Source organism: Wyeomyia smithii, chromosome 1, assembly GCF_029784165.1.
Source record: "Wyeomyia smithii strain HCP4-BCI-WySm-NY-G18 chromosome 1, ASM2978416v1, whole genome shotgun sequence".
Classification (NCBI taxonomy): Eukaryota; Metazoa; Arthropoda; class Insecta; order Diptera; family Culicidae; genus Wyeomyia; species Wyeomyia smithii.
The window spans coordinates 61384331-61393402 of NC_073694.1; the positions used below are offsets into that span (position 1 = coordinate 61384331).

The window sequence follows — 9072 nt, forward strand, 5'->3', positions numbered from 1 at the left end:
AATAGCCTACCATATCCAATAATTCTGCAGCTACCGAAAACACCACAATAGCCGCCAGATAGACAGGTGCTTAAGTATCTACGCGTCCAGAACGATCAGCCAGAAATTGAAACTCGGCTTTGCTTTCTTCTTCACGATCAGCAACCAACGTCCGTGTGGTATCGGCACAATCATGGAATGAATTATACATAAAACACAAAGCGCGCATTCTTAGTCAACTAGGTATATTCTGTCGACCTTGTTAGGAAAAGAAGCATTGTGCGACCAATCAGAGGTCTACATTTGCGTTTCGACAAGGCTCGACAATTTTCAATAGTACAATCTTCGAACAATCAGATTACAACTTTCTGCATTTGGACGGGTGCTTGGTTGATTTTCTAATCGATTACTGCAAAAATAACGAAAATCGGTTGGAAACTGACTGAGCTTAAAACGGTTGAAAATGGACAATTTTTGTGACGCTCTCGATGTTTTTGGTTTTTGAAATTGGATCCCTGTAATGAAAGTGGTCCCCTGTATATGTTGCCGTAAGACGTAACTCTACGTCAAAAAACTGTCGTAAAAGTCCTTCACTTTGAAATAATTCGGAAGATGAATTAAAAACGTTTCTGAAATATTTTAAAATTTTATTATCTTTGTTATATTCTATGATCGATACGTTAGGAATGTGTATGTGTATGTATGTGTAAAAAGTCCCTTGAATAATTTTACCCGTGACGATATACCACGATCTAAGCAATTAAACGAACCAAACAAATGCACTAGGGACATCAAATTGCTCAGGCTTGAACTCGAATTCTTTCTTTTTCAAAATTGAGTGATTTAGATCAAACAGTATTCTAGAGCAATGTATAGTGTACAAGAATGTACAAGCAATCCAGCCAAGTAATTTTGCTAAAAACAGGAAACCTCAGTGATTTGAATTTAAGAAGTTAGAAATTATATTCCTTTAATATAAAGATTTCTAGATAAAAAGTGCTCTACATGAAAACATGAAATACAAAATGGTAAATCGTATACAGTTGATCATTACTGCGTAACATTTAAGAACTTTAAGAAAATGATATGTACTCAAGAAATATATCGGCCTTTTTTCCAAAACAAAGTGTTCTAGATCGGTATAAACTGATCTAGACCAAACAAAAGCAAAGCGCTACGATCCTACTGACACCAACAGTCTCTCCCGAGTCCAGACTCAAATCTACGACGACTGGCTTGTTAGGCCAGAATCGTACCTCAAGACCAGCTGGGGAGGCTAGACCAAACACGCTTCGTCAAAAGATAAATCACAATCAGTCGAACAGCTTTGTCGGGAACACCAATATTCTATGATTTGAATTTCAGATAGTATGGGATTTTCAGCTTCAATATGATATATAATTTAGCATGATTCGCCCATGTGTGCCGTGTTAAAGAAGCAAAAACAAAAATATAAATAAATCTCGTTTCCGGCCAATCCTACAATTCTAATGTTTTCGCCACTTTATGTCAATTGTTGATAAAAACATCTTTTCCGAAGAAACGAGTTCGCTAACACCATTTATTTAGAAGATAGATGTCAGCACCACCTGTAGGAAGAAAATAAAAGCTACCTGAATACATTGTTAAAAACGATAAAACGATAGACCGTTCATGGTACTTGAGATAACAAAAAGTGTACTCTGCTAAATTGCTTACCGCTTGCGCCATTTCACATCTTCTGTGCTAGTAGGTTCTCTGGAATATCCAACTTTCCGTTGGCAGTGAAATACAGGTTCCCTGAAATTTATTTGAAGTCCGCTTGAACATAAATCTTGCCTTCCTCGTCACAATATAAAACCTTTTGAACCTCAAACATCCAGCTTGAGTTTGGCATCCTGCTCGAAAGTCTTAATCAGATGCAGTTTTTTTTGTCACACCTTGAACGGAGACCCGGACTACTTCGTGATTGGTGCGAAAGTAGTGCGAATCCGCAAGCTTACAGAGTCCGCTTTACCAAGCGGATTGCCGTCGGTTCAAATTATATTAGAATCAAGACATTCGATGTCAAAAAGGATTTTAGCATCACTAACCCTTCCTTCACGCTGAAATCTATAGAACCTTTGCGGGACGCTTAAATCTATAGTATCTTAGGTTGGCAAACGGCTGTGCAGAGCGTACCTGCAGTACAATCCGTACTAGTTGGCATAAAATAGACCCCATTGTGGTCCAAGGCATGCTGCCCAGCAGCTCCCAGCCCTACCTCCACGTGGTACCGACTGGGATACGACCAACCTAGAGAAGATCGATGAACCGGTGGGAACTTAGTGGTATGCTGACAAGGAATGAGAAGGTTGGCTGACCTCCTCGGAGGAAAGCCCAGCCTTTCTGAGCGTTTGTTTCCCAGGTTAGGGGCGGCTCAAAACAGCTTCTGACCCAGAGCGGGCGGCTGAATAAAGAAATGCGCTGTCTCGAACGCTTTATCCAAGATGACAGCCTCATCACGAGACTCTGTAGCGTGACCCTAGTAAGGCAATCTACCTGAAAATTACACTACGAAAATTTAAGAACATATAACTCGGAACATTCGGCATGGATCTGGGCAAAAAAAAAACGGAGCACGAGTGGAAAATCGGTACCTGGAGCTGCAAGTCACTAAGTTTTGTGGGCGGAGACAGAATGCTGCTTGGTCAGCTAGAACCCTGCAAGTTCGGCATCGTGGCTCTGCAGGAGATCTGTCGCAAAGCTGTGAAAGTGTGGAAAGTCCGTGGAAATAAGTTCCAGTTCTACCAGGACTGTGGAGCAGCCAACGAGTTGGAGTGTTGTGCTATGGGCAGAATGAGGGATCGCGTGATGAATTGGAAGGTGATCAACAAGAGGATGTGTCTGTTGAGGATTAAGAGAGGCATCATCTACGTGCATTGCCCACACGAGGGTAGACCTGACGACGAGAAGGAATCGTTCTACGTGCATTTGGAGGCAACATACGGTCTCATCTCATCATATGAACGCCCAAATTGGTAGGAAAGCGATGTATAGTACCCCACAGCCTACACACAGACACGAACGACAACGGCCAACGATGCATCAACTTCGTAGTTTCCCGAGGCCTAGCGATTAGAAGCACCTTCTTTCCCTGTAAAGATATCCACAAAGCCACCTGGAGATCACCGAGCCACCGAACAACAAAACAAATTGACCACGTTCTCATTGATGGCCGATTTTTCTCAAACATTACAAACGTACGCTCCCTTCGGGGTGCGGATATTGACTCAGAACACCTCCTAGTAGCAGTGGCATATTTTTGAGTCCTTCCTCCGTTTTGTTTGTCAATTCCTCCTCAGTTTTCGCGACAGAATTTTTGGAATAGATCTTACGCTTCAGGTTTGCCCAGAAATCGTCGATGAGACGCAACTTGGGAACGTTGGTACCACATCCGACACCAGATCTGGCCAGAGCATCGCATCTTCGCCCTTATGGTAATTCTTGATGAACGCAACTTCCGGCAGGCATTTCGTACTATAAATTTCCTCGTTCACGGCCAGTCAGGAACGAAAAAAAGACAGTTTTGACATCCCTTTCTCGCTGATTGTCAGCCACAGCAGCTCCTCCTTGGGAAACTTGGTTTTGTGGAATAAACTTCACCTGGGAGCTCACTTCCTTCGTCGGGGAAGCAAAATACGAAGTAACCTGCCAGTAGTTGCCATCCAGGGTGCGATAGGTTTCTTCACACCATCACCACCGCCACGTCGTAATTCGCCGGAAAAGATCAACTGGACCATCTTAACCAGGCGCTGTTGCTGCATCATTGCCTGCAGCCCTGAAACTAATGGACGAGACTGCTGCTTTCTGACATGTATGTCCATGTTCACCAGGTACTTTTTCACTGTTTGACCGGTTGCACGGACCTCCCGGTCAAGCGCACGCAGTGATGTAACCATTTTTCTGTCGGTCTTCCTCTTTAGCATCCTTTGGAGCTTCTTTTCACTCAGGATCATCGACCGTCCAGAATCGGGCTTACTTTTAGTGCTCTGATTGTTATCCAATAGTGTCAAGATGTTGTGGTTGCCGGAGCGGCACTGCAGCACGATGTCCATTTTCGACGCGACAGGGTCCCGATCTTTGAACGCGAACACTTCAGAACGAAGTAACTTCCCTGTTTTCGCCATCACGATTAGAGTTCGACCGATAGAGTTGTCAAATTTTTTCTGCTGACTCATGGGTCAATATGATTGATACTGCATTTGTAGTTCCGTCAGTGCGTGTGAAGGTAAACCCATGAAAAATCGGCAAATTTCGTCCATTTTTTTAACGCATACGTTAGTGTTTATGCTAGCAGGCTTGCGATGGCACTGGAAACAGGTGGTCGCCTATCACTATACGGCGGAATCGCTCCAAAATGGTTGTTTGCGGGATATAACTATTCAAATCGTTCGACGTTCAGTAGTGATTGTGACAGCAACTACAAAAGATTTTGGAATGACGTCGGTATTAAGCACACCGAAAGTGACGTTCTCAACAACAAACCAATTGCACATCCCTGCGATGCAAACAGGATATTCGAAATCCTTCCAGATACCGTGCACGCGTTCAAATGTTTAGGGCAAGGTTGGCTTAAGAACAAGACGATCAAATTGTCTGAAGCTATCGTAAAACAACAAAACCTTTGCTCATCTACGACTGACATTTTACATATTCGTGACTTGGTTCTTCACGAGTTGAAAGATGGTGAAGGTAATGAGAATAAACGTATAAAAATGGCATATGGGCTGACATTGGACGATGTAGATTTTACAAAACCACAAAATAATTTCGACGAAATGAAGGTAGTCGAATTAAATATTTTTTTACTTCTAATTTACCTATTAAGGATGGTTGCATAAATATCTTCAAGGTCGACTTTTCACGAACAATGTACCAATTACATGCAAGCACGGCAGAGACTACATGAGTAGACACCAACTGCCTGCTGTGATATCCCGTATAGTGGCAAAAAAATTGACAGAATCTCCCCGTCCCAATAGGTTTACTAACGTTTGCTTCTATGAGCCTAGACTATTTTGATGTCTTGAAGGTGAAGCTTTTTCGAAAAGTTCGTAACCACCTTCACTATCAGACAGTTTTACGTTTTGCTGGTAGAAAGTTAATAAAACTGATGTCTTGAAGGAAAACATCCTGGCACAGGCAACAGTACTGCACCCATCAATGTATAAATAGAGCACTGGTCATGACGAGTGACTGTCAGTGCAGAAAAACTCAATATTCATTTGTGTGCAGCCAAGCCAAAAGACTACATTGCTGCTGTCGACGCACAGTAAGGCGTGTTGGGTTAACGCGTAGGTGTCGTTTTGCGATCTTGATCTTCTTCTTGTTTCGTATAGTAGCAAATATCAGTGTTCAGCATGATTATTCGGGTGCCGCAAAATACGCTGCACCACCGGGGACAACAAAATTCTGCACGTGTTGGTAGAGGCAGATAGCAGAGTATATAAATTCGGTGCATTGTACAGATAAAATACGTTGTTTATTTTTGAACTCTACACTCTGTTTTTCTTACATTTATTATAATAATCAAACATAGAGTATTAAAAAAACAATAGAGAACCAAAATGCTTCGTACAGATCTTTCAAAAGGTAATTAAACGAGCTGTACTTATGATTATATTTTGCTAGCTAAATGAATTTAGTTCAATATGACAATCCTATTTGCATCCCGCGGTGGTGGTATAGAGGAAAACCAAATTAATTTCATCTTGATATTAGTGTTCCCACATTTGTATTTTTATTTTTCAATTAAAACATTTTTTACATTAGCATCATCAAGATAATATTACTTTCCACAACCTTACTTGTAATTGGACAACACTATGCGAACATTAATTGCTGAGGTTGTTTATCATTCTATCCCGGTTTATTTTTGAAGTTATCAGACATACGACTTTCAAATATGACATCTTCGTTGTTTTTTGGTATCTTGAAACTGATTCATTTTTTTCTGATTCTGTTTACTGAAAAATTGTTTAAATTTACCTGAGTTGAATGTTAACATGTTTATAACATTTTATGTGTATCATAATGAAAGGTATTGATCAATATTAAAGAGATTTCTTTTCCAAAATAGAGTGCTGCAAATTAATAATATAAACACAGTCCCTGTTCGATTTTGGTAACACGCCAGAACCTTTTCTGTTGCGAAAACCGAACCATGCCAAAAATTAACGGTTCTCTTTTCATGACTTTTTTTTACTTTTTCAACGGCCAAAGACGATAATAACAGTAGATATGGCCACCAATAAACTAGTTTTAGTTCCAAGTCGTTAGAGGTGTCGCTTGATGAAATTTGAATTTGTTCCTGATTGCAATACCTCTCGATGTAGTATTACCTTTCTTGTTCGTTTGACTCAGATTTTGACATGTTCGTTTGGCTCACAACATTGTCTTCGCATATCTCTTCCTCTGAGTATTGCTAGTTATAACATCACCGAAAGCGAAGTATAGATTTTTCGCAACAATTAGGAACAGCTGTTTTTTCCTGAAATAAAATAGTACTTTTGTGATGAAAACCAAACCTGCAAATCCTATCAAAACTTAACTTCTCATTACAAAACTTATGATTCAGGCAAAACTGAAAATAATTGGAAATTTTGGAAATTCGTCCAGTAAAAATATCTGCCAAAATTAGCTTAGTAATCTTTAATCATTATAATGATTATATTTTCAATGCAAACTACTTGAAAATTGCTCTATTTGCTTTGAGAAGAAGAACATCAGTATATCGGTTCTATCCATAATGCATATCTTTTGACCATCAGCGCCAGCTATGCGTCGTACTAAGCTGCCTAGTGAAAACATCATATGCCAGACCAGAATGGATCTTTCTTCAGTATGCTGAATTCGACCGCTTCTATCGGCGAGCGATCCAACTGACACACACACCAACAGATGTATTTTACTGGGTAAACATAACAAAAAGCGGGAGATTTCCAAAACCATATATGCTTCCATTTAGGGTGATGCTAAAAATTCCACCTCTTTGACAGCTGGAGTTTGCTTTCTCTCTTGACCATGCTTTGACTGTATTCGTGCGACTTACCGGCGGAAAGGAAAGTTTTACCTACGTAAACATTACCCACACACTCGAGTGTAGACATACCGAAACCATGTTTGGCGAGCTCTGACACATCATTCGCATTAGAACAATTTGTGAGCTAACTGGTACATTCTGTTAGGGTTGAGAGTAGGTAGCCGATCGGCTACGGCCGGAAGTTGTTTCACCTAACCTACAAAATAACAAAAAGATTAATTCGTTGGATTCGTAATTGTTTTTAAATACTGAAGTGAAGTGAAACGAAGAAACCAGTGTGATTTACGCTACCTCGAATACAAAACTTTCAAATAGAATGTCGATGCAAGTCATTGTATTAATACAAAATGGCTGCGACTGATTCCGAGACAACCAAACACAGCAAGCTCTACACGTTCCGGGAATATTTACTAAATTATGTAATCAGTTCAAGTTAACAGTTGAAGTTTGCACACAAATGTAGGAGAAAAAAAACAAACGATTTTCCGTTCAGTAGTTAGCATAAAAATACAACCAAACGGTAAGCCATAAGGAAAAGTTCGTCTTTGATGTTGAAAGCAAAAAGACACAAGATTACAGAAAATTTGAAACAATTTACTATAGGCAACTGGCAGAAAAACTGAAAGGTAGGTTGATTCGTTTTATTCCTTTTGTCATTTTTTATTTGAACGAGATCATCAATTTTTGATGCTGCAATGCACTTGGAGTATTGTTTTTTTCGTACTAACGGTTAAATAAAGCTGAATTTTTTAGTCAAATCAACTCGCAGATAAAATGATTTTTGCCACATATTTAAATGTTATGTTTTTACGTACTTGCGGTTGAATAAAGCTTTTTTTAGTCAAATCAACTCACAGTTAAAAATATTTTTTTTCTTTTACAGGAAGATGAATGGCAGCAAGAGAAGTCACAAAAAGTCACAATCTCAAAATCACATCTACCATCAAGACATATGTTTTGAGCACACCAATAAATTGCACACTTAGTTAATCTCGGCAAACTTCCCAACAGCTGATCGAGGCCGGCAAATTTTTTTAACAAATGTCAGCATTATATTTTGACAAACATTCAACAAATATATCGATCTACCGTAAACCAGACATCGAAATTTCGTTTACCGAAGTTCTTGAAAATTCTGCCGAAAATTTGAAGAACATTTCACTAAAATTATCAGCTGTTGAGTTATCGGCAGTAAAATCTAAGTGTGTGATGGAGGACTGATAGTACGGAGGGAAATCAGTGACTGTTTTACTGACAAAAAAACGAGAAGGATACAGTGGATGATTGGTAAGTATTCTTTTGAAATTAGACATGAAAATAGTTATGAAAATGCTAATTTTAAACATCTTTCATTTTATTACAGATTATGGCATCACTCGCTCAGAAAATCTTCGATCCATTTTCACACATGGAGGGCAGAGCATCGCGTTCAATGGCGCCAATTGCAAGTAATGTTATAAGAAAATTATTTCGGATACACGTCTTAGGGTTTTTGAGTTAAGGTTCAGAATATACTTATTTAGGTATTTTGTTGCAATGTTAGTAAGTTAAAATCAGAAGATTCTTCGATTGATAGTTATTTGTTTTAGAGAAGCTGGTTATTTCTAATGATCATGGTCTAGTAGTTTGTAATGTTCACCTAAATTGACGGAGGATACCATAAAATTGTTATCGTTCTAAATCATACAGAACTGCAACAAAGTTTGCACCTTAGATTATGGTAATTCAGGAGGTGCTTACCGTAGGATCAAGCTTGAATATTTTCTATTTCCGACACGACACATACTGTCATGTATTGCTCCATAGTGTCGCGTTGAAAGCTCATCGATTTATGGAAACCAACGGATTAGATTAAAATTGAAGACGTCTTAATCGTCGTCCCATAACTTTAGTAGATGGCGACTAGTGCGATCACAGGATTAATTTTAACGACTCCAGAAAATTCCAACCACTGCAATTTCTCAATATTTTCTATTTCCTATTCGTATACATTCACAACCTTCTTACGTGAGTTGCCTCAGCTAGAGGGA

General features: G+C 39.3%; 1 long non-coding RNA gene across 1 annotated transcript; it reads left to right on the plus strand.

Annotated features, from left to right (window-relative positions):
- Positions 1-7091: 7091 nt before the first annotated feature.
- On the plus strand, positions 7092-8789 carry LOC129718331 (uncharacterized). The gene is made up of 3 exons (XR_008726872.1): positions 7092-7668; positions 7926-8329; positions 8406-8789. It is a non-coding gene; the product is annotated as an uncharacterized LOC129718331 (long non-coding RNA).
- The last annotated feature ends 283 nt before the right edge of the window (positions 8790-9072 follow it).